A 22,694-nucleotide genomic window follows, 5' to 3' on the forward strand; every position below is an offset into this window, starting at 1 on the left:
TTTAACTAGAACTGTCTTACTGAAAATGATATGAAATAAATATTTCTTTTTATTAGGAGTCTAAGGCTCCATAGAAGTTTGAGTCTAAGCTGCTTGAAATGTGATTATGTGCTTAATTACTTGTGTGTAAATAATGGAGTAAAATCCTCATGGGTTTTAATTGAGATACACCTGTAAGCAATTAAGCAGAGCAGTTTATAATATTGATTTATTTGAAATATAAGAAATATATCAATTCTCACAGCTCAGAATCACACACCTCCATGTCCTGAAAGTATTGCCTACTAAGAGAACCAGGTAGAAACCAGTATCTATTTATAGATTTATCTTTCTACCGTTGCTTTATCTGCTTCATTTTTAGCAATAGAAATAGAATAGTAGGAATAGAGAACTTCAGATGCCTGACCACTTCAGGGCTAACCAACAGTTGTAGCATCTTACCGAGGGCCCTGTCCAAACCTTATGTACAATTAAGGTTATAATTTTAATTACATAGAATTAACATTGAAAATACACCATTTAACATAAATACGCAACAGAACTGTATTAAATAGTGAATGCTAGGTAATTAAATTTCATTAATTTAAAATAAATTTTATAGTCTGGTTAAATAGATAACAGAGGTAAATGTGTTCCTGAAAATTCATTAAATAGTATGAACAGCATCTTAGTTATTAAGAATGGAAAAACAAATTAACACTGGAGCCACAAGGAACAGAAGTGTAAAGCTGAAGCTGAAATTTCAGGAAATTGCTGTGGTTTCTTGGTTTATTTTTAAAAATGGAGGAAATCTTTCCACTACTTTTTATAAAGATATCATTTTGAAAATCATACACAGTAAGTTTCTTAAAATAATACTGATGTGAGGGAGTATTTATCCCTTGCTGTGTATCTTTTGAAATGGGCATTTCTGATGTTGTTTTTCTTTTGATCTACCAGACATACAGTGGCTAGGTGTGCCGGTGCTGTATGAGTGTCTTTAACTGTGGCTTAATGTATGTGCTCTGTTATGCTTCATGCGGAATGCAGACCAGAATTAACTCCCTCCAGTGGTAGAAGCACTGAGTGAATCGATTGCAACAAAATGCAGAACCACCTTAGCATGCACCCACACAATTAGAGGTTTTATTTGTATGTGCATATGTATGTTTGTACAAAGGTGCTGTTGAACACAGCAGCTCCCGATCACAAAATGAAGTAGTGCCTTTTCCTTTCCACACCGGATAATCAATTTACTCTATAACTGACAGATTGCATCTGTCCTACCTTGTACCTGGCTGTGGGGCTCTTCTAGACATGACATGGTGGCCCACTAACCCTTTGACATAGTCTGGTGGGGTTTGTTTGGTCCCAGGTATCCGAAAGAAATGGAGGACTATTGCAGCCCACCAGAATGGTGTTCGTGTTTGTGGTTTTTTAGTGTGGAACTTAAATAAAATGTTTTATGACTAGTGAGAAATGTATGGTTGTGTCTGATAGTTGTGTGTGTATGGTTTATGCTGTAGGATGACAAGAGCAGATTTGTGGCAACTACATCCATTCAATGTCATTCTCAAAGATAAACTGTTCCCTAAATTGTAACCAGGCTTAATTTTTATGTTCAGAAACAGAGTATCTGAGAGACCTCTTCCTGCCTTTCTCCTAAGCCATATAAGCATACTCAAAAGTACCTACAGCTGCCTTTGGGGTGCGTCCTGCTACATAGTGTAGAAGGGGAGATTACTAGCCAATGCTGACAGAGAATGGATTTTGCATTGTGGAAATGTGGAATTTAAAAAACTCCATCCCAACTACAGTGAGGTGGCTTCCACTGTTTCTCAAATTGAGTGTAAGAGCATGACTTAGACAAATGCTATGCTTCAGTATTATCCATTTTGTACTTTCTTAAAAAGCGTGTTGAGCCTAATTTCACTAAGACTTTTCCACCTGAAATCATCAAAGGGCTTCATGGACTCCTCGACATTCCACTGAAGGAAGAAGAAAATCAATTGCTTCTGTTTGATGAAAGCTTTTGACGCTTTTGAATCTCTCTTTCAGGAGAAAGTTTTGCTAAAATTTCCCAGCCATCTTTATTCTCCATCCAACTTCATTCTCCATCCAGCTTCCCTTTTTCACTTCCCCTCTTCTCTTTGCAGATGACCAATGTGCAGAAAAGCAGGGGGTCTCCTAGTAGAGAGTTCTTAGTGTGTTTTTCATGCATTCACAAAGGAAGGCTGATACTCCAACAGAAAGATTTCTTTGGTCTGGATGGTACTCTGAGGAGCATAGTTCAGTATTAATAGTACAAAATAGAGCTGAGAATCTGAAAGGTGGAGAGAGAGTAGAAATATTGATGAATGCTGCATTAAAACTTCAGAAGTTGTTAAAGAATTTTTCAGCCAGACTCCTAGCTTTAACCATTCATTGTCTCCCTTCAGCTCTCCAGAAATGCAAAAAGGTTGATGAATGGGGGGTGGCTTCTGAAACTTGGTGAGCAAGAGCACTGTGATTTAAAACCATGGAAACTGTATGTGTAAGCATACATTTCACCCTCTTTTAGACTTAGACTTCTATGTTCTTAGTAATACTTTCAGTTTGCATCCTAGTGTTTTCCAATGCCCTTGTTGTAAGGGAGCCAAGGATCATACTATTTTGTCCTGCAGCAGAGCCTAATAACCAGTGTCCCAGCTGGCTGCAGCACACAGTATGGCTTGCAGCATGTATCAATGACACTGGCTTTTGCTTTCACTGCTATCAAGGCACAGGTCTTATCCCTCATTACTGCAAGTGTAGCTCTATACTGTGGAACGATCAATATTTGCAAACCTTTAGCAAGCCAGCTGCCATTGTGCTGGCTCATCTGGGCTCCTCCAATCCCACTATTGGTGTGGAAGTCCCAGCAGGACCTCATTCCTCCATACGTTGTTAGTGTGCTTCTGCCTGAAGCTTTGTGTACCTAGATAATGTTTTAGAAATGTACTCAATTCTCTAGCACACAGTTTAAAAAAAAAAAAAAGAAAGAAAGAAAAAGGTGGATGATTCCCTTCATATGTAATTCTATATCAATATTTAATAATTTTTCTACCATGGTGTTTTATCTTAAAGATTTCTAATGAAAAACACATGGTCCAGCTACTGATTACAGTATCTATGGACTTTACATAAATATACAATATATTTGGACTTATAAATGATGAGTGTAATAGTATTTTTGTGTTTAATGGTAGTACTTTTAACTCATTTAATTTTATCTGCACTCAGAATACTTTTAAGATAAAGAAGCCTTGTTGTAATGTGAGTAATCAGAGGATAATTCACATCCAAGTTGCTGTTACAAGTCAGAAATATTATTCAGGTTGCTTAATGTTTCACGGCTCCTTGTTGAAAGAATGCAAATGAAACAAGGCTGTAAGTGAAGACAAGCTGATGTTACACTCTGGGGTTGCTTCTTTTAAATTTGGCTTAAGGCATAAAATAACAGCTTGAGAAGCCAGCGCAGCAAGCACTAACTTTTCATTTAAAGCAGTCACATATTTAAACATGAAGGAGTTTTTTGAAGCTATGCTTTCGACATAAAAAATACTCATACAAAAATGTGCCCTTAAATGTTCTTATGTTTTTACTGCCAGGTCCTGCTGTAGTGTGTATTTCTTGGATCAAGAAAATAACCTAAAAGCTGTAGATTTGGTGATTTATTATTTTTTTGATGTTATGTTTTGAAATACCAATCAAGCATCATTCAGTTTTGAGTTCTGGGAAAATAATCTTTGGCAATTTTTATTATCACAAGCCTTACTAATCTCAGTTATAGGTCACTTCATTAGGAGGACTGCGAGGAAATGGCACAGGAACCTATTGGCCCTGTTGCATTGTAAGTGCAGGGGATCAGACAGCTGCCATGTCCATACTGCTTTGCTTCATGCTTTGCCCACCTGCCTGTTCTGTTGTCCAGCTTCTTGTTCGGGTCCCGTGTTTCTGGCTTTTTCCATTTGTGTGTCTCTAGTGAACTTCTCTACTGTGGATTAAGCAGCAGGCAGGCTGAGCAGGCACCCACAAGTTCGGTGGCTGGAAGTTTGGAGATCCATGTTTCCATAGGTTTCTTTGAAGTCACATAATTTATGAAAGATTCTGCTCTTGATATTTCCATTAATTAAAATTATAGTTGAAAAATGTTCAGAATTTTCTCTTAATTTCTGTGGGATTTTTATTGTGTGTAGTCCAGGTCTTGAATATTTTGTACTTTAAATAAACTTGTTTTGATGGACATGAAAATATGCAACGTGCTGGACACAGCGTGACCCAGGCCATTTCCGTAGTTTCTACGTTTGGTCTCTGGGGAGAGTTCTCTATGGAGTAGCCTGGAGCTCCTTGACACCTGCTCCCCAGATTTCACCATGAAAACAAAGTTGCTGAACTCTGGGATGTGTGACTCTTCTCACTCACTTCCTGAGAGTCCTCACTCTCTTGTGTGTGAGGGGGCAGTGAGGCACAGCTGACAACTTTAGGATACCTGTTTTTTAAAGTTCGGGTTGGGAGCCAGTGCTGGATATCGCTGTCGATGATTTGAGATTGCTACAGGGGCTGCGTGGGTTAATTTTTATAAAATGCAAAACATGCAGAATGTATTGAAATGCAGTTGGAGTTGGTTGCTGAGGCCCCTGGAGTTCCTGGAAGTGCCAGGCAAATGCAAAACAAGGCCCAACTGCCCAGCTTGGCAGGAAGTGGCATTGTGGTGAGCCCGCTTAGCAGCAGGCAGGTGTTTCTGCTGCACTGTTTATGGCAATTTTAAGGCAGTTATTGCCTCACATTTTGCAAGGGTATTTGATGGTCTGACAGCTTGCTATTTGTTGGCTGGCTCCAAGAGGGCATTGGTTACCCTGTTCTCCAAGTCCTGTTCCTTGCTTATAAAGCTAGCTAGTAAAAAAATTCTGGGCTGCTGTGTGAGTGGAGAATTGGTGTGATTTTAATTATCAAGTAACTCGCTAAGCAGCGGAAATAGTAAAACTTGGAATTGCGTTTCTGGATTCATTTCCTGCTTTGGTTTCTTAAGATGGTCAGAGCTCAGCTTGAAGCTTTTTCCTTCAGTGTTGGCATCCGGAAGGTTTCTATCCTCTGCATTTCTCATGTTGCGTGCTGTGCCTTTTCTGTGGCACAGATTTCCACACAGTTTCTTTCATCTGCCAGTTCACCCGTTTTCATTAATTTCATGTAAGAGCAACATTTTTTGTGTATTCCGTCCCCTATGAAGTCTAATTGAAATCCTCTGCCATGTTGAAAGTTGGTTTGTGTTGAGGTTGGAGCAGACAAGCGTGCACACAAGCAGCCTGGTTGCATAAGCCTTTTTTCCATAAGAATCCAGCTAAAATCTCATTGCTAACTCATCTGTTACTCAAGAGAACTCAAATGACTGCATTCCCAGGAGCATACAGTAACAGTTCAAGTTGACATGGCATTTCTTGGGAATGTGCTTGGTTTGCCCACATGAAGACAAGGAAAAGACAAGTCCTCTGTATCAACTATCACCTGAAATGAAATGCAAATCAGAACATATTAGCGTAGGCATGTTGTTTAGGTTTCACTTCAGGTCTTTCCACTGTGAATGACAACAGCATTCCTGTTGTATGAGAGCTTTCCTGGAAAGGTAAAGCATTAGATACTTCCACCCATCTGCTTGCTGCTTAATCCCTTGGACAAAAAAGGGTGATAAATATGAAGATGAGAAATCACACCCTTTTCCTTTTACCAGCTTGGAGAGGTGTTGATGTTAAGCAATGATAGTGCTTTGCACAGAGTTGCCAACATTTAGAAGTGTCATCCAAAGAAAATAAATAAACTGGGTGCCCGCTGGGCTCCAAAGAGTGAACAAACAGAGAGGATGCCAGGAAAGTAGAGTACAGGGCACGGCTTGGACACAGCCAGATTTATGGGGTGGATGTAAGAGAGAAGGGGCTTTGCACTTTCAAAAGCTTCCAGAAACTCCCTTACTCCTTAGGGAGTTGATACAACCCTACTGTGAGAAGTACCTTAACTTAGATTGGAAAAATACTTGAGACTATATGGAGACTATGGAGAAAGCCCAGAAAATACAGTAGTCCACTTCATTCAGGTAGTAGCATCTCTCAGTTAAATTTTCAGCAAGATTGTGCACATTGGTATTAGTCCTTGTGGTACCATTTGCAATCAGAGAATACTGGCAAAGAAAATCAGATATTGGTGGCAAAAGAAGGTTCCAACCCAGATGGCTTTGTTTTGTTTTGTTTTTTTTTTTTTGTTTGTTTTATTTCATGGCTTTCAGGAAAATGATGTTTTTAAATGCTTATTTTCTATTGCTGGTTTGTAATGCTGAGAAATGCATTTTTTCTCATTTTTGTTTTGTTGTTTTTGTTTGCTCGAGCTCAAACTGTGGGGAGAGCTCAAAACTAAAGCTTGTGTCTACAAAACTAGTGGCAGCATTACAGAAATACCTACAAAAGCAGTAGGTGAAATTAAAGCTAATTGTGTCAAATAAAAGGTGCATAACAATAATCCAGACCGACCGAATGCCATAGAAATCAGTTTTAGGTACGCACTTTGGCTGATTAGCAGAAATGGAAAGATTGAAAGTATATGAGCATACAGAAGGTTAAGTGTATAAATGAATTCAATTCTAAATTTCAAGGGTAAATTAAATCTAAGTCTTGGCTGAGATAATTCACATACCTGGAGCTGGAAAAACAGCAGTATATTTGCTTCATCCTACCCTGTGCCCTTAGTGTTTGAATTCAGCCACATCTCCATGTGCTGAATCCTGTGGAGACAGGCAATGTAAGACCCATTCCCCTTCTGAGCCCCTTGTTTAAATGTTACCTACACAGTGGCTAAAAATGTTGTCAAATGAGTTAGGTGATATCTGTTTCTGGCACACAAAAAACCATCCATCTTGTCACAGATTGACAGGATGGGAAAAAGTTATAGGCAGACAGGTTACAAACTAAAGTTATGTGGAAACTGAAGTGCCATTTTTATCAAGATGTTGTTGACGGCCCTGGCTGGAGAGGACAGAACTCAAAAGAGTATGCTTTTGTGCATTTTTCTCTGAATATAGAAACAACATTATTATCTGTCTGAAATGAAGATGAAAAGCAAACAACTAAGAACAAATGCCTGGCATTCCTTTTTTATCCTGCATATACTTCCCTCATCATTTTTATAAGAGAGTATTGGCATTTTAACAAGCTGGCTAGCAGCATTTTAGGCATACTGGAAAAAAAAAAAAACAAATCAATGAAAGAGCATACATTGTTTTATCAAGAATTATTTCCTAGATAATGATGAAGGGTAAAAACAATGTCTAAAAACCTTATGTAAATGCCAAATCTCTTATGAGCAGAAAATGTGCAAGAAGTTTAAGTCTGCAACCCTTTTAAGTTTCCAAGATTTGTATAGTTGTAAACATTCTAGCAAAACTGCAAAATGTCAGCAAAATTCTATTAAAAATATTATTATAAAATTCTTTATAAAAACTTTTTTTCCTATTTGTGTTTTTATTGGCTCTCTATAGGATATGGGTTCATAACCCAGTCATAATCAGTTCCACTCTGAAATTAGAATTGGGAATGAAGCCACTTTTCCACAAGCTTGAGAGTAACGGTTGTTTTTGTGCCAGCAAAAATGCAATAGTGTCTCTTTCTGAAGACAGGAAGTACAAGAGAGGTTGTATGACAAAGCGTATCTTGATAAAATGTGGTAAGAAAAGTTATTAAAGTATGCTGTGAATGAATGCAATTCATATCTATGTACATTTGTAAATTGAAAAAAATGTTTTTTTGCCCATTTTAAAATGCTTTAAATACTGTAAACGTATGCCAATATAATTTATTATTGTCAGTTAACATTTCATATGTTTCTATATCTAGAAGTTTCCAATTATTATAAAAAGTTTGTGGACTTCCAAAGGAATTTATCTTGCAAATACAAAAAAAAAATGTGGAGCTGCTCTTAATTATTTCTTAAAACTCCCACTTTTTTATTTAGAGTAAAATTCTGAATTTATGGCATCTAGAATGCCAGATGGAGATTCCTGTCTTAGCATCAGTATAATGTTACAGTTATGTCTAATTTTGTTAGAATAAATCATATTTGCATGTTCAGAACTCTTGTTTACACAGTATTCCATTCTGGTTGTGCTGTAGAGGGAAAAGTCTTGAGAAAAGAAGACTGAGAGGGGACCTAATCCAGGTCTACAAATATCTGAGGTGTGGGGGGCAGAGTGGCGAGGCCGGACTCTTTTCAGTGGTGAGTGGAGACAGGACAAGGGGAAACGGGAGCTGCAGCATAGGAAGTTCCGCACAAATGTGCGCAAGAACTTCTTTACAGTGAGGTGACGGAGCACTGGAACAGGCTGCCCAGGGAGGTGGTGGAGTCTCCTTCTCTGGAGATGTTCAAGACCTGCCTGGATGCCTACCTGTGCGACCTGCTGTAGGGAACCTGCTTTGGCAGGAGGGTTGGACTCGATGATCTCTGGAGGTCCCTTCCAACCTCTACAATTCTGTGATTCTGTGATTCTGTGAAAAGTGATGTGAAATTTGAAACAAGGCATTTTATTTTATTTGTAATACAGGTAGGAAAGGGAAGACAAAGTGTTATTAGTATATGAATTATGTGCCTAACATCTGTATGTGCTGTGTGAACTTTCTAGAGGGTTTTTTGCAAGCTTGTCATTCTAACATGCAGATTATTCCCTGGAAGCATTCAAGCCAGGCTGGATGAAGCAGCCTGAGGCTGCAAGCTGGGCTCTGAGCAAGCTAGTCTAGAGGAAGATGTCCTTGCCTATAGCAGGAAGGTTGGAACTAAATGATCATAATGGTTCCTTCCAACCCAAACCATTCTATGATTATATGAAAAGGCTTGGTAGTACACTGGCCTGGGACATTGTTCTTTCTTGGTTCCCTAGGAGCAAAACATCTTTGAAGTAGGCAAGGGTCAGGGGTGGTAGTCCATAAAACATGAAGATAATTGTTCAGAGAGCTGTCTCTCTGGAGAGAGCCATGTGTGTCTCCATGGCCAGCATTTTGAGAGCCTAAACCCAAATTCCAGCTGCGGAAACTTGGGGAAGAAGAGTTATCCATATTTTTGTAAATGACAATGACATAGGCAGAAGAAACTATTTGCTCCTGAGCATCTCAAGGTAAATCAATTATTTTAAGAATAGCGTGATTTGAATGACATTTTTGAACTAGATTATATATGCTGAAATACTTGCAGTCCTTACATTACCGATGTCTGCAAAGTGTTTGCCAGAATCAAAAACCATTGTGTAGAGAGTCTGGTTTATGGCACTGCATCAGTGGAGATCATGGAGATTACAATTTACAGTTTGTTAATAGAAGAAAATGAACACTGTTGCATAACACTTGATATAATTTATATGTTTTTGGGTCACAGATGGAGAAAGATCCATTCAAAGAAGGCTATGTTGCCTGTTCATATATATTAACAGGAAATAAAGTTAGGTGATGTGAGAGGAAAAATGTGCTTTGTGACACACTGTATTTGGCAATAACCAAAATAGACTTGCATTGGGTGTATGACATACTTTGTGTTTTATTTCTCTTGGCCGTGCTGGCCTTCTGGCAACCTCGATCAAAGAACTTACTTCAGAGTAGTCAGTGTAATTCCAGGAGTTGAAATAGTGGGCTGTAAGTCTTTACTAAGTAACGGCTAAAACTGTTTAATAAAATTTGAACTGAGTTTGCAGATCTGGCTTGAAGCTCCAAGCACAGTGAATGTAGAAAACAACAAGGAAAAGAAGTTCAGTTTGATTAAAAATATATGCATGTTGCACTAATAGCAGCTATTTCATATACCAGAGCAGTGGATATTTGGGACACCAGAATTCTGCTATTGACAGACCTGCTGAACGCAGGTAGAATTGTACACTGACAGCTAGCCAATGGTTGTGCAGAGGCAGAGTGTTTAGGATGCTTTTCCTGGGTTTGATTTGCTCCTTTAAATAGAGAAAGTGTTGCATTCATGGTGCAGAGTGATGCCCCTCACCTTCCTATCTTGCTGGTGGGAGCTCTCCCTGCTATGTTTCCTCACCAGGTGTACTATGTTATGAAGTTAATTACCAAAAGCCGTAAAGCAGTTTCTTAAGTTCACCTCTTTAAAATTTGAAATCTTTCTGAGTGCTTCACTTCCAGTCTACGTTTTGTCATCATGGAAGTTTCCACGTGTTCCAGACATGCTTTGTCTTTTGAAACGTGGAAGGTGTTACACGTCTTGTACCACATACATTCTAGCTGTTTTCTGGCTCATAAAGCAAGCAGGGTATTTAGTGGTCAAGAGTCACATTGAATATATATGTATATATATATATATATATATATATATATATATATATATATTTTACTGTTTGCAACCCTAGATTTCAGTGTTTGTACTTTCTCTTTGATTTCTCTCCTTTCTGCTATTCACCAAAGGCATTTCTTTTCCCTCTTATTGATTCTCATATTTTTCTTTCCACCTCATTTTCATGGTGTCATTGCTTTAGTAGTCAGTGGTTGGGTATTTTAAATGTGATTTAGTGCTATCTATGGTAATAATGCCAGCTTTTATGAGCATCACTTGGCTGAGAAGAGACTTGCTGTGCATCTTATCTGGTCGTCCACTGAAGAAATTGGATATGGCTGCTTAGCAAAGGTGGGTATGGAGAAAATTACCCTGGAGTTACAGAGGGAGCTCCACACATTAGCATCATTTTGGTGGCGGGCAGCAAGTTCTGAGCACCGTGAAAGAGCCCACAGTGAGGAGAAACTGATGTGAGCCACAGCTTGGGGACATTGGAACTCAGGGCTCCTCTTTCCCAAAAGTGGGCTTAAAACCCTGTGTTGAAATGAATACCTGTTATGAGCTACAACACACCTAACAGTCCATTTATAATTCTTGAAAGATAGCAGCATAGCTCACTTGATGGTGAGCAGGCAAAGAGCATAAAAAGTGCTGCTGGAGAACCATGCCAGGGTCGGGTAGACTCCAGTAGGTCCTTGCCAAGAAGCACACAGTTGCTTTCAGAGCCCATAGTGACTGCATATCCTCCTCTGTCCCATTAGTTCTGCGTGATTGGGCTAGCACTTCTCCACAGCTCATTAGATGTAACGGTGTTTAGTGATAATTGGAAGCAGTTACTGTCTCAATAAATAAAGACATGAACTACTAAAAGCTGTCACTGTATGTTCTCATGTAGTTTGGGTGTGCCAGGACAGCATGTGTAGCTCTCTTCTCTGAGGTATTTATTTCCTTTGTTCTCACAGGTCATAGAATCATAAAATCATAGAATCATTTGAGCTGGAAGGAACCCTTAAAGGTCATCTAGTTTAACTCCCCTGCAATGAACAAGGGCACCAACAGATCAGGTTGCCCAGGGTCTGGTCCAGCCTGGCCCTGAATGTCTCCAGGGATGGGGCACCCACTACCTCTCGGGGCGACTTGATCGAGAGCCTCATCAGCCTTGTTGTAAAAAACTTACTCCTTACATCCTATCGAGATCTTTCCTATTTTAGTTTGAAGCCGTTTCCCCTTGTTCTGTCACAACAGACCCTGCTAAAGAGTCTTCTTTCTTCTGTCTTCTTTCTTACTGACCCCCATTAAATACTGATCACACCATATAAATTTAAATAGTGAAAATGACTCAAAGTCATGAGAAATAAAAACAGAAATTCCCACTTTTTTCTTATAGGAACATACAGCCAACTGGCATGTTTGCATTGTCTTAAGTTATATGCAGATAACCACATTGTTTTCACATTATGGAAAATCACCTAGTTCCATAAAAAGGCCACACATAATGAAAAAAACAAATGACAATGACAGTACACTCACATTTCGTGTCATGGGAAGAAATGCCAGGCTGAATTGTATAAATGTTAATCGTGCCATTTACCTCATGCTGGAAGGTTTTTGTAAGCCATAGTGATTAGCACTATGAAAGAACACGTTCAAATTACAGTAGAGTTCATAAACTGACATTAATGAAAAAATAGTGCTACCTGTCACGTAGATACATGCCGTGAATAATGCAGACTGTGAGGTTGGAAAACTATTTTGCTTTAGAAAATATCTTTTTGTAATAATAGACAGTGAAGCTCATATAATATTCTAAAGATAAATATAGTTTTTAATTGAAAACTTTGTTGCCATTGTTTCTCATGCCCTTAATGTCACATTGAAAAAATATTTTCCCATATTTCAATTCTCTTTTTAGCATGATTACATTTTAAAAAGAAATAATCATAGCAAAATTATTGAGACACATACTTATTCTTTTAGCAGGTGGGAGATTAGTTTAAAGACAACAAAAAAGCATTAATTTAGATTTTGATAAAGATTCTTGAAACAGTTGCTGTAGAATATTAAGGCGTTCCTTCCATTTTTAAAAGCAGGGATTTTGTTTTATAGTTTTATATCCTTTTTAAAAGGCGAATGAATCTAGGTTGCCCTTGACTTAGGTTTGGATCAGTGTGAAACAAAGTAAATGACGTGTAAGAAGGCACAAATCAGAGTACAGCAAAGGACTTCTGGATCTCTGGATAATGTTCCAGGTGTTGTGGACATGAGTGGTAGGTGTATATTTGTAATCTGTGCTACTGTGTGGAAAGTTTCGCTTCTTCATTGATGCCATGACTTTTTAAAATGCACAGGGTCAGTTTTACAAGTTAGGTGTTTGATATAATCACCTTATTGTTTCCTTTCCTTCCTCTTGGCTTTGAGCTGTGCCATTAAATTACCTTCTTCTGTAGCTTAACAAGGTGCGTTTGAAAGATTTTGCCATTAAAGGCTGCACTGAGAGCCATTTCATTACAAGGCAATGTTTTAATCAGTGAGGAGTACAAAGGTCCCCCTGCTATCTGATAATTAAAGATTTTAACCATCAGCAGTTGATTGTTGTGTGTCTTGCTGGATTGAGATGCTTTGAAATTGACAGAACCTGTAATGAAAGCTCTGGAGGTGATCTCTGCCCAAAGGCTGCACATAATTCATAATCTACAAACATGAATTAATTGAATTAAAAGCACATTACCTGCATGTTCCAACAATACAGGTTTTAAACCAAATACTTGTAACCAGAAATGTGCAATCTGTCTTTATATCCTGCTCTGTTGCTTTGCCTTGCTTCTTCATGTGGCAGCTTTCTTGCATGGTGTTTTCTACAGCATGGAAACAAAATCAGAAACAAATCTCTAGTCTAGGAATCCAAACCATCTTAATTTACTTCTCTGGTTCCTGTGTATCTCTTAGGTCTCTGTTTGCAGGGAGGGCTGTGGCACTCATGGTGGCTTGGTAGACCTTGCCACAGGGCAGGTTTCTTGAAAGCTTTCTCTAATCTAATTGTATATGAAAACAAGGGGGAAAAAACAAGCTAGCATTCTGCAAATATTAGCTATCTTTAAATATTAATTTGTTCTGGATATTCAGGAAAAGATAGGAAAAAATAAATCCCTCATAATAGCTCATACTATCAAATGGCCATGCTGATAGTCTTTTATGAGACTGGCAACCTGATGAGAAGATGGAAGGGTATGAGGGCTTTTTAGTTGAGCAGGTTATAATTTCAGAACTCGATGAAAAAAAATCTGAAAGGCAGAAACTTGCAGAAATATGCCTAGTAATATACTAGTTTAGTATCCTACACCAAATTTTAATTCAGGTTTGTTTGTTTTTTCTGTTTTGTACAATATTCATTTTTTCAGCTGATACTTTGTGATAGTATTATATCTTGGGTTGTCCCCCATCCTGCCTTATGTTAGAGCAGAGGGCAGGATGCAATTTGTTTTGTTTTTGCAATTTGTCCTATTACTATGGAAGTAATGCTGAGGGGTAATGTCTTAGTCAAATTGTCCTGTGGTTTGCTTTCTCTAGACATTTGTGTTTCACCACAAAGCTCAGAGCCAAACATTTTCTTTCTGATCGGTGTGAGTCCCTAGCCCCAACACATGTTCCCAAAGAACATCCTTTTACTCTGCATGAATTCACAGTGAACACAGTGGCAAACAGCCTCCAAACAGAGCAGAATTTCCCCTGCACACAGCAGTCCTCATTCAGCAGCAAGCTATCTGCTGTGTGATACTTTGCCATATCCACAGGTCAAGGGGTGCCAGGATTTGGCTGTACCAGCGCTGCCTTCCTCCCTTCTTCACAGCTCCCAGTGCTGTTTTCCACCTGTTGTAGTGACACTTCTTGCTTCCATATTTTGCATGCTGAACTTTCGTTGGACTGCTCCCTGTAGAAATCCATGGAAAACTCCCCAAACAGCTGTGGAAATGCTTCTGAATTTCTTTGTGTCTTTCGGCTTTTGCTGAGGTTGTCCTCTTATGCTTGTTGCATGTATGCACTTAGAACCTAATTAAACTCTGCATTCTTCCACTAATTTTTTTCCATTTTTGATATTTAAAAATAAACCAGAACTAAATGCTGACATTTAAGATCTTGGTCAGCTATGCAGCTGGAGAGTAAGTGCCATTTGTTTGCCATGAAAGTTGAAAGAAGAGCTTTGCTGTATCGTGTCTCCCTAAATAACAGGCAGCAAGAGGTAGGAAGCCAGAAGATACATGCAGACTTCAGGCATTTCTAGGATGACATTTCAAGAAGAAAATAATATAAACTTGACATTGGAGACAAGGACATGCAACACTTGTCTAGTTTTTTCATCTGGGGTTGATGGGTTGAAACCAACACATTACTGCCTGCAACTTGCAGAGAGGTTTAACCATCTGCACTCTTCTGTTCCTACAGACTGCACCAGGAACCTGCAAGACAAAAGTGGGAGGACCAGGGAGAATTCAGGATGATGTCTAACATCTTTGTTTGCAAAGCAAACTTTGGGTATCACATAAGGTTTTATTTCAGCAGCAAATCATGACTTGTTTGAAAAATAATACTTGGTACTGAGAACTGGTACAGACATACTACTGAGTAATACTGTTAGAGCTAGGATTTATTTGCTTGTATAGGGGAGAAAAAAAAAACAAAACAATCTAGCGGAAGGCTTTCATTCAATTTATTATTAATACTTGAGACACATCATGGTTTGTTCATTGTGCAATTTATAATAAGTACTTTGTTAGAAAAGACTTTCTACTGTTAATGACTCAAACTTTGTGGTTACCGGTTCATATGAGAATTTCTACCCAAACTGGTGAGTAGTGAGGGAGTAAAGACTCTTCTGTGAGTCTGGCTTTGCACTCATCTTTTGCAGTCTGTAGATTTGAGTTTTCTTACATTTTACTCAAGTTTTCCTGCTGTACTATCATTTCCTTGTGGTGGAGGTTCATCTTTGTCTTCATTCTTGATGAATATATGCACATTCTGGCTTCTGGGGTTGCTGCAGATTTCTCAGACTTTGTGAAAGTTATTTTTACAGATAATATTAATATTTCATGATTCAGTGGAGGTAAACAGTCTGAGGTTCTTTAAAGTGTGGTAATATAGGAAATGAGATAAATGCTATAGGTAAACAAGAGGTAAATCTTTGATGTCCTGCTGGCAAAGAACATCTGCAGTTGCAGTGCTACTTGGAAAACTTTGCTGGGAGATAGGTAGGAATAAGTTAAAAGCTTAGGAAGAGTGTCTCAGAAACTTAAGATTTCTGTTTGATATTCTGGGGAAAACTGGGAAAAAGTGAGAGGGCTGGATTTTTTTTTTTTTCCAGAAGAAAGCTTCTCACATATATGATGGCACATATTATGAGACATACGCTCGTAATATACATTGGCACACTTACAAGATATATGCTTATGCCACTTTGTATCTTATGCATTTTCCTCTTGTGAGAAAAATGATTGTGGCGCTTTGTATTTTATGTGTTTTCCTCTAGAATTATTTATTTTCATTCTCTCACTAGCAGAAGTACATGAGAGGAGGAGGGGGAGGCGGACAGGCATAAATGGCATAAATGTTCTCGGGACTGACTATGCCTGTGAAGTGTGGTAATGTGCAAACAGTCCTGAATATTTCACTACTTCTGTGTTCAGAATAGGGAATTTCATATGTGAAATACTGTACATATGGCTTAGCTGTAATGCAGCTTCAACTTAAGGGCAATAAATGCTGTTTCTCTTCTCTAACCAATGGGAGCCAATAGGATTAGGTTCAAGCCAATATCATTACCTGCACTTAAGTAGGTATACATGTATGTTTCTCATCTGTGTCTCAAGGATTTCTTTCCTTAATTTTTTAGATGTGGGCTGTGCTAGCAGATTTTTTTCTAGCCCCTTGTTTCACCTGAATTATTTTGAAAAACATTACTTAAAACACTCTAGCGTACTTGAGAAGAATAAATAAAAAGCAATGGAAAAAAAAGAATAATGAAGGAAAGAAAAAGAAAAATGGATGCTTTTGTTTATGTTTAGCTGTCAAAAATAAATGAAAACAAGTTGCAGATGTAGATGGGTCTGGCTCTGTGAATATCTACTGGCACTTCCTCAAACAAGAAGCTTTTGAAATGTTGAAAAGAAATTTGGTAGAAAGTAGCAGTTTCGTTCTACTGAGTTAATGACTGTGAGATACTCCAGCTGGGGCTGGATGTAGGCAGACAGCTGGGGTTTGCACCATGGAGTTCCCTGCAACATCATAATTGACCTCACTTTAGCTTTTTTGTGAGCTTCAAGACACCTTAAGGGCACTGCTCATGTTCCCTAGGAGAAAGCTGAGGTGTCTCAAGGTACTTGGCCTTGCTTTGGAGGCTAGACACAGGCTGGACTTTAAGGTGCCATCACTCCTACTGTGCAGAGGCCTCATGTTTCCTGCTGTCTGATGTGTAGCCTTGGACTGAATTGCTGCAAAAATTGACAGGAGTGGTTTAACCATCGCCTCTAATGTGAGCCCTACCTTCCCTGCGATCGCTGAGAGGAGCTTGCATGGCTTGGACCCTCTAGGCTCTGGAAACATTAGGAAAGGAGCCAGAAAGAATAAACCATCAGAGTGTCTCTTCTCTCAGCCCTTTTCTTGGAGGTACTTCTGCCTTTCTGTAGCATAGAGCCCAGGAGAGGCTGTAGGCATTTACTTCACAGCTAAGATTCCTCTCACTAAAATTAATTATGTTTTAAAATGCCCTGTCTTGCTCCAATTTATTGGAGGGAGATGAGGTTCTTTTAATATCTGTATACCCGGCGTGAGATTAAGAAACAACGGTTCAAAAGTCCAACCAGTTCATTACAAATTCTAATCAGGGAGACGAGGAAGGGAAGGAGGGCGACAGAAAAGGTAGGAACGAAGCAAGAATTGCGTAAAGCGGAGATAGCACCAGGATCCAGCAGCGGTCCTGCTGCACGACGTTGGAAGGTCCGAGGCAGAAGCAGCGGGGAGGGGAGAAGGGGGAGAGGGGGCAGCAACTTGGCCGGCCTTGGGCAGCAAGCAGGTAGCAGGAGGCAGTCGCAGAGCCAATCCAGGAGGAAGCAGCAGCGCTCAGACAGCAGGCCCAGGAGAGTTCGTCAGCATGCAGGAATTCCATAGTGAGAAAACTGATGTCAGACACCTATCCTCATGGTTTTCGATTCCTCTTATCCTACTTGCTCTCGTGCCTACCTGACATCCCTGGGCGCTCAAGCAAGAGTCATGTGAGTACCCCCTGAGATGGCCATTATCTTGAGATAAGTTCACACAAAAGACCACTTCACAGCTATTTAGCTGCAGCTCATCTCGCTCTTGTTGCCCCTGGCCTTGTCTATCTGTGTCCCCGAAAGAAAGGATTTCACAACCCTTGCCCAGGACTTGCCTGGATTTGTTCATCTATGTCTCCAGCAAGCTTTAAGACAATAAGAATAATATCTTACATGCCCAAAGGTGATTAACCCCTCTGGACGCAGTTAGAAGGAAGAGTCTAACTAAGCCATTGATGTTTGTATTGCATGACGGTAACAGTGATGCAGATGGCATTTGCACATGTGTGTCTTGGCTCGGTTTCTTAATTAATTAGTTTTGCAAAGGTGTTGTGAGGTTGGCTGCGTTTCTTTCCCTTTCCTGCACTTCTTCTGGCACCAGCGCCCTTTCCTTCACGTTTCTTAGGGCAAGATACTGCATTTCCTTCCAATCTCGAGTCAGTAGCAAGATCTAGGTTGATGTATTTAGCCAGGTTGTGAGCATCTGCCTTTCCTCCCCTGGGTACATGTGACGCATGACAGCAGTCTTCTTGAAAAAAAGTAACATAACAAAATCATCTAAGTCATTAAATGGTTTAAGCAAATAATCTTCAAACAATGAGCATACATGGCACATATTTATCTCCCATCTGAATTAGACTGTGCCTTAATTAAGATAAATTGACTTTTTGCTTTATTTACCGAAATAAGACTGTGTAAGGTTTTGTTCTCTGTCACAAAACCTGGATGTTTCCAGGCACATGGGGCTTTTTTCCATCAGTCTAACTGGCTCCTCTCAAGCTGATTTCTGTTTGTCTTGACAGCAAGATAATAGCAATAAGGAGCCTTGTTCTGATTTTGATATGAGTACAGTAAGCTTGACACCTCGTTTGCTGGGCAGCAGGACCTGTTGCTCTGTAATGAGGTGCTGACTTGGAGACAGGTCCGGATGCAGTATTAATGGCTAAAGGGGATAGACTGGTTCATGTCATGAAAGTGCATGGAGTTTGTGGAAAGACACATCTAACAGCTTTATCTAAGGTGATTCTGTGGGTCTGCTTGGTTACGCAGGTGATGTGAGGAAAGCTATTTTCTCCCTACTACCTTGCTTGCTCATAGGCTGAAAAGAAGCACCTAAGGTGTGCTGAATTAGGGAAGTCTTCATCTTTACAAGCCTTAAGAAAAGGGAAGCCTATTGCTTTGGTGTGTCTCTCCTTTCATCCTTGTACTCATTTTGCCTTTTATTCTTGCCAAAAAGAGAAAATGGGACTGTAGAAGTGGGAGCAATTTGGGTCACTGTGTCTGTGTTTGCAGCATAGTGGGTAGTTAATATGATTAGATTTGAATTACCTCCTTTCCAGATGCTTACTGTCTCAAGTCTCATTTCCCTTAGCTTTCTCATCAGCCTTTCTTTTATTTTTTCCTTTTTCCTTTACCTCAGAAGGGTGCTTCTTACATGAATAATTGCACGTAACTGAAAATACATCCTGTCCAGAGAAATCAACTGGGTTAAACTGGTACCATAAACTTATACTTGGGGAAACTTACTTTTCCAAAGACATCTGTAAGGTTCTTGTTATTCCTGCTCATCCCATGGGAAAGTAACTTACTTGTTCTAGGCTAATACTGCCATCATTGCATAGTCTTACAGCTAGTTCTATGCAGCAGCAGATCCATAAAACCTTTGACTTATTAAGATTGATGCATACCATCAATTTTAGGAATGCCACAGTTAAGATCTCATGTTAAGACTAGCCAAAAACATTTGAACAAAGAGGACCCCAAAGAGATACAACATCTACAGTCAGCTCACATTTTCAGTAATGCACTATGACTGGCACACTTGTAAAATTTGAGGTTAATAATGTTTGTAAAACTTTGTATTGCTTTGCATCAGTTGCTTATTTGAGCACACAAACATTTTTTATGCTCCAGGGAATGTTATGAAAATCTTCTGTTTACACATATAAATTGAATTTTTTTCTCATGCAACCATGAAATATGACCTGATCACTGCATCCTTTTTTTTTTTTTTGGTGTACATTTTCAACATCTAAGTGTACTTGATAGTTATTTTCAGAAAACATATTTATCATTTTTAAATAACACAAATCTAGATTTCAGCGTGGAATAATTGTTTCTCAGTTTTTTATAATCAAAGCATGCAGTCTAAAAATTGCTGGCAAATGTTTAACTAATAGCATAACGAAGTGCGTGTAGAATAAATAAACAGCCTTTAGTGAAAATATTGGAGTGAAATGAATGTGCAGTTCATCTGGGGAGTCACGTTTGGAAGGTGTGCTGTGGCAGGGCTGTCCAATTTATCAAGACTGAACATTTTCCTGAATGCTGCTTGTAACTGCTCTGAAAACTCTTACAATTCCACATTTTCTGCTGCTGAAAGGCCATTAAAACTACATTACTTGGAAAAAACAGTAGCCCCTAAATTATGAGTGCATTACCAAGTGTATTATGATTGAAATGTGCACTAAGAAAGATTTTTAATTTTGTAAACAAATTAATACTTCTTAAAACAAAACTGAAAATTAAGTCTAAGATACATGATGTACTAGGATGTCTCCAAGTAACCATGACGACAGTTTGGGCTTTGTGCTCGTTTGCTATATCTGATATCAGATCGTGTGCTTTTTTTTTTTTTTCCAACTGAAGAAAGAGTCAGAAGGGGGGTTTACATAGGCACTAGGAAAAGTAGCCATTCTCATGGTAACTTAGAGGTGAGAAGAGAGTTGTGGTACTGCAGGTATCTTCCTATGCTTGTCAAACAAACTATTTTTATTTTTTTCCTCTCAGTGTCAGAGCTATTAATTGCTTGTAGATTTATGTGCCACTGAAAAACTACAAAATGTGTGTTTTCTGTCTAAGTAGATGTTAAATCTCCAGAAGCCTGATTAGCAAGAGTGTCAGTGCATTTTTTAGATGAAGAAGCTGATGTGGTGAATCTAGGACCTGAGGAAAATGTCCCAGTTAGTTATGAAGACTCAGCAGTGATGCGGTGCAGGATCTACAGCACACACATGCATTCTGTGTAGCTGTCTGAGGTCATAAAGGATAGGAATAAGTAAATTAAATCCCATGAAACCATTGTTTTGTGGCCCTACAGCGTGAGAAGCCCTTTGCCGTTTTGGCATACTCTGCATAATAAACCTCCAACTCTGCCTGGCAAATTGTCAAGAATAACGATGTCCTACAAGTTGAAAAATTCAACAGATTATTCCTTTACTATGATGTGAAGGTTTTCCATTACTAATGAATTAAGTATTGAAATCAAAACAACTCGGAGGACGCAGTTCAAGCAGGATTATGTATTTCTTTGCAGACAAGCACCAACATTATTTTTTTTTCACAAATAGTACTTTTGCATTCTTTATTCTGGGTCCTTTTTGTAGTGAATATGGAATCACAGAATCATAGAATGGCCTGGGTTGAAAAGGACCTCAAGGATCTTCGAGTTTCAACCCCCCTGCTATGTGCAGGGTCACCAACCACCAGACCAGGCTGCCCAGAGCCACATCCAGCCTGGCCTTGAGTGCCTCCAGGGATGGGGCATCCACAACCTCCCTGGGCAACCTGATCCAGTGCATCACCACCATCTGAGTGAAAAACTGCCTCCTAATATCTAACCTAAACCTCCCCTGTTTAAGACCATTCCCCCTTGGCCTATCACTATCAACACAAGAACATCCTGTTTTGTGGCCTGACTGCATAAGACATATAGTTTAAATGAAATGCACCAACCCACAGCAAAATAAAATATGCATGCTTTTTAAATACTTGTAACAACAGAAGCACTTTGCTCCTGGAAGGTATCCTAAGAATGAAAAATAATAAATGGATCAAATTCTTGAGAGAGATCTACTTATGTCTAAATAAATTGATTATAATAATTATTAATGTCATATTTATGTCATGACAACTCTAATTCAGCTCTGCTGTTCTATATGATATATGCCTGTAGTAATGGAAAACACAATATTTAGTTGCCTCTCATTTCCCAGCAGTGCAGACAGTGGTGTGTGTTTGCAGCCAGTCTTACTGTACTTGAGATCTATGATGAATGGAGCATGCACAGCATCCCCGTAGGTATGAGACAAGCCTGAATGAGAAAGTAACATATTTTTGAGATATTTATGAATACTTTTCCTTTGGAGCTTAGTTCGGAGGGCTGGGGCATTGCCACCCTGTCTGTAGGTGTTGAGGAGAGTGCTTAGAGGAGACAACTCCACCACTTGCTGCGCCTCTTCAGAGTGGCCTTCTGTCTCCAGCAGCAAATGGAAAATGAGTAATAGCCCCTCCAAATCCCTCCTTTTCAGCACAATATGTTGTGAGAGGGTTTGTCCTGTATCCATATGGTGTTCCTTGTTAAGTCTTATTAGGCAGAGTATCTAAATAAAATTATTACGATTGAAATAGAGCAGACGTACAAACAAACTTGTCCAGCCTAATTGAGAAAGTGATATGGTTTCCCCCAGCTGTACTTTTATCCCTGATAGGTACTGTATGTCCTCCTAGGTTGAGTTCTTGAGAAGAGTGATATTTACTGTCATATCTGTCAGCAGTGTTGCAGTGCTTTGATGAAGGCTGTTCTGCTCACAATCAAATGACTTAAGAAGTTATTTTTGGCTTTGTTTATGGAAAAAAAAAAAAAAAAAAAAAAAAAAGAAGACATTTTGTGAGATTGTAGTTGGAATCCGTGGAGCAAAAAGGACGAATAGTTTCTTGGAATTGTAACTTAGAAATAAGCAGAAGGAGTACCTCTGAGGACTTAAAAGCAGAATGTGGAACTCCTGCCATGGTTTGAAGGCACCAGCAGCTGTATGCAAATCCTCGTGCATAGTTAAAAATTAACTCCTTTTACATGCTGATCTAGATAATGATGAAGCATCCTGTTGGAAATGAAGTTCCTCAGTGGTCACTGTTGTTTTGTAGTCTTACAGGATTATTCCCTTATTCATTTCCAGCTAGACTGACGTAATGCATCAGATGTCAAACATGAAGACTTTCCATTCTGGACAGAAGATTTACTGGGATGAGCAAACATCAGAGAAAAAAGGCTTGCTTCTTAATGCAGAGTAGAGCTCAATT

General features: G+C 39.1%; 1 protein-coding gene across 4 annotated transcripts in view; it reads left to right on the forward strand.

The window, feature by feature from the left end:
* The window catches only part of KCNQ5 (potassium voltage-gated channel subfamily Q member 5), a 260,022-nt gene that overhangs the window by 15,550 nt on the left and 221,778 nt on the right, over positions 1-22,694 (forward strand). The gene's annotated exons all lie outside the window — the stretch shown is intronic.

The sequence above is a fragment of the Tympanuchus pallidicinctus genome, unplaced genomic scaffold, assembly GCF_026119805.1.
Source record: "Tympanuchus pallidicinctus isolate F22 unplaced genomic scaffold, pur_lepc_1.0 scaffold1, whole genome shotgun sequence".
NCBI classification, from domain to species: domain Eukaryota; kingdom Metazoa; phylum Chordata; class Aves; order Galliformes; family Phasianidae; genus Tympanuchus; species Tympanuchus pallidicinctus.